At 36.0% G+C, this 4,039-nt stretch overlaps 1 long non-coding RNA gene across 1 annotated transcript; it reads right to left on the minus strand.

Annotated features, from left to right (window-relative positions):
• Positions 1-469: 469 nt before the first annotated feature.
• LOC108099746 lies at positions 470-3,596 on the minus strand. Its single transcript, XR_001771940.2, has 7 exons — positions 3,076-3,596; positions 2,546-3,015; positions 2,448-2,488; positions 2,154-2,284; positions 2,018-2,096; positions 1,859-1,954; positions 470-1,800 (listed from the first exon to the last, which is right to left on the minus strand). It is a non-coding gene; the product is annotated as an uncharacterized LOC108099746 (long non-coding RNA).
• Between the last annotated feature and the right edge of the window lie 443 nt (positions 3,597-4,039).

Genomic DNA, 4,039 nt, shown 5'->3' on the forward strand with positions numbered 1-4,039 from the left:
AAACGGGCAACAATAACAACAATGAGGTGCTGCTGGAAAAGGAGTTCAGTTTCCGCACATGTGGATCAGATCGGAAAATGACTCATCGAGTGGTCAGGTCGAGAACGAGCCGAACCCAAACCCAAACCGAAAGCCATAAATAAGCTCAAATATAAATAATTTTTTTAGTTCCTCCCTCCGCCTCGTCGATCTCGCCCGTCTTCTTGTCTTCCTGTCTTTTTGCTTATTTGCCCATTTGGCTTTGTTTATACAATAAATCTACCTGAGCAGAGCCCCTCTGCAACATCTAATAAGGTGGGGAGCCGGCCAGAAAGAAAGCCATTATGCGACTAGAGGAGCTTCGATATACCCTGAATATCAATGGACATTTTGTAATAACTTCTGATTAAACTGTTTTCTACAATTTATTAGATTAAGTACTCAAGCCAAAGCTACAAAAATTAATTAAGTAAAATGTTAAACCATAAAATGTTATCCAATAAAATGTATTAAAAATATTAAATAAGCATTACAAATATTTTATATATCTAAGTTAGTGCTTGAAGTTTTTGTTGATGGCTTGTGGGACTTTCAGACATTCAGAGTATGCGAAAACGACTCCAACTGGGTCTAGACTGGACCAAAAGGCCATCTACCTGCAGTCCGTGAGTCATCCAGCAAATCTTGCAGTTCGCCACATAGTTAAATGATCAACAATTCGTGGCTCGATATGATTAGCAAGTCCCTCGAAGATCGCTGGCCACGTTCAGGTAGTTAGACAGCAAATGCGATGGCGACCCTGGCCCTGTAGTCTGTCCCCAAAAGCTCCCAAGATGATTTTCAGCGGAATGGTTTCGACTTCTAGAGGGTCTACTATATACACTGAACAGCCGAATGACTCATGCCAAATCGCACCATATTAAATCCCACTCCATCGGGGCTTTTCTTACACGACCACGGATCCGTGGATACTGATTTTGGTTTTAATGCGAATCCTGTGTTTCTGTTGGCGTCTTTTGTTGTGATTGCGGTTGAAAGGCGATTTAGTCGGCAAAAAAAACAAATTATGAGAGCGAACAGCTCTCGAATGGGCTCAGAAGTCGCTAAATTTCTTAATTAAATTGGTGTGAACTGGAAGCTTTTGTGTCTATAAAGTGGTCTATATTACTTGTGTGGATCGCCTGACGTTTTTACGAGACTAAAATGGCTTCTTGGTAACTTGCTCTTTATTAAAAGATCACCTGCTCTCTTAACTAGTCGAACGTTATTGTTTTCAGAAGATTGGTTGAGTTAAAGTTGAACAAAGTGGTAAACAGCAGGATCAAAACTTCAGCTTGTTCTTGAGTTATTTGTTCAAGCTCTTTCCCTTTTTAGTTTTTGCTTTACGTCGTTAAACCATTGTTTGAAATTATTAAACTTTTAAAATAAATACATTTTTGCAATGCCATCATTTTGATGCAATTCTTAAATTATTCAAAAAACAAATTACGATTTCAAAAGGACCACACGACTCTGGCTGTTAAATGAAATTCAGCGGTCGAAGGTTATTTATTTTTAGGGGATTGTTTTCCCAGCTTGCTTGTGCAACAAAAACATCAATAAGGTGAAAAAGCCAATTTCGTTTTATGCAAAAATCTAGACTAAAATATGCGCTCTCAATCAATTGGAGGTGTGAATTGTTTGCAATGTTGCAAAAGCTGCCTTTTTCAAAGAGGCGGTACCACTGTCGGCCAGATATATTGCCAAACAGCTTTTAAAACGCCACTTGTTTATTTTAGTCGTTCACTAAATGTATGCGGGGTGGATCTGGACTTTGTAAGTCTGTAAAAAAATATTATTTGTTAATAAAAAAATTAAAATTTTAAATAGACTACTTTACCTCCTTGGTATTCAAGACATAAAAATGGTTATTTTCTTAAAAAACTATATTCATTGTTGTGTAAAAGTATAAAAGAGAATAAAGCAAGCAACCTATCTAAAAAAAAAAAAAGGATAAAAAATCAAATAAAAAACATTTTATAGAAGATCTTCTACTCACTTGTTAATAAACAATAGTATATTAGTATAATACTGATTATTATTATAATAAACAAATACTTGAAAGCCGTTAGAGGAAACTGAAAAAATACTAGTTACTTTTACATACACAAGTGATGTCGGAGCTCTTGACTTACAGGATTACATTCCCCTCACGACGAATGTGGTCTTTGAAATCCTTTATGTGAGAATAAAATTTGTTTATTTGAAAGTTGATTATTATAGTCCTCCACTAAATATATGCGGGGTGGATCAAGAGTTTGTAAGCCTGTAAAAAATACTTTTTTATAATTAAAAATTTAACATTTTATATAGACTACTTCACCTCCTTGGTATTTGAGTCATAAAAATGGTTATTTTCTTTAAAAGGTTAGTTCATTGTTGTGCAAAAGCATAAAAGAGAATAATTTTATATAACATTTTATACTTACTTGTTGTTAAACAATAGTTATACGAAAAATACTGATTTTTACTATAATAAACAAACACATTAGGAAACTGAAAAAAATACTAGTTACTTTTGACTTACAAGATTGATTCCCTTCCATGAGGAATGTGATCTTTGAAATCCTATATGTGAGAATAAAATTTAATTTTTGGAAGAGGGGCAAAGCAGAAGATTTTGAAGACGTCTTATTATGTCCACAACAATTGTGTCATCGAGGCGTAACATCCACTTTTCCGAATTGACCGTGTGTTTCAGAACCCATTTGTTCTGGTCGTCGAGCCTTGCTGGATTCACAACACACAAGGATGTCAGCTTTGCGAAGCGTGGCAAATCGGATATTATGGCACAATAGTGAATCCGCAGTTCTGCCAAGGCCGGAAAGCTCGACTCTTCATTGTCTTCCGTATAACACAAATTTAGGCCACGCAACTCCAAAAACTTAAGATTTTTCAGTGGGGCAAAGGTAGTATGGAGATTTATTGGCTTTGGCAAGGCTGCCGGGTAATCCTCCAAAGAAATATCGTCAAACCATGTGGTCATAAGGACATCGCCTAGAACAGCAATGGATAGTCATACACAACTTTAAAATATTCGCTATGATTCATACTTACATTCAGAACCGAATCGATTTAGAATCCTAACTTTTTCCAAATTGGGAAGGTCTTGAAGAAATCTTAGAAGTTTGGAAGATGCGTTAATGACGCAAATGTCAAGATGCCTAACGCTTGGCATGTTCCTCATGAAGTTACGCACAACTCCGCGATTGCGCGACTTCAGATACAAGCGGATAAAGCGCAAGTTGGGGCAATATCGCTCAATGTACTCGAACGGTGGGAGGATATTCTCGTACCTAACAACATTGATATTTAAAACTGTTTCCCCGCAAAGCGATAGAAGAACTGGCCAAAGTCGATATCGAACTTTTTCTACATCTAAAGTCTCAAATTTATTGCGGCAGTGGTGCTTAAAGGCGGCCTCAAACACTTTGTCCACTTTTGCTAAATTCAGCTTGTCCTCCACTTTGTCAAGATAATGGAAGATTAAATCCTGTATTTCCAACGGTAAGCCAATCAATTTATTCAGACTTCCCATTTTGTGAACTTTACACAACGCGTGCTAGAAAAGAAGGGATGCTTTCAGGTTCCTATCGGACTTTCGATAACTGCAAGTCAAGATTACGACGATTTTTAATTAGAATAAAACAATTCTTTCCGAGTTCATTTTGATGGAACGATGAAAACCCTTACAAGTTGGAGCCTGAGAATTGGAATTGTTTTTTGAGCAGTATAGAGCAGAAGAATATAACAATATTAAACTGTCTCGTTTGACGTAATAATTAAAATGTATAGCCATCCGTCTGTTTCAAACCTTTTGATTCAGAACACTCCCGATTGCATTGATTTTCATTCATATAGAAAATCAAATATGCAATTTTTAAAAATTGGACTTCTTTTTTTATAAAAACATCGCATTGCTCAGGGGAGTTTTAACAACCCGTAATTCATTTTTAAAAATATTGTTTTTTCTGAACTATCAATTTAGTTCACAACCTGATTACTGATGTAAAGAATTTAT

Source organism: Drosophila ficusphila, unplaced genomic scaffold (genome assembly GCF_018152265.1).
Source record: "Drosophila ficusphila isolate 14025-0441.05 unplaced genomic scaffold, ASM1815226v1 contig_106, whole genome shotgun sequence".
In the NCBI taxonomy this organism is placed as follows: Eukaryota; Metazoa; Arthropoda; class Insecta; order Diptera; family Drosophilidae; genus Drosophila; species Drosophila ficusphila.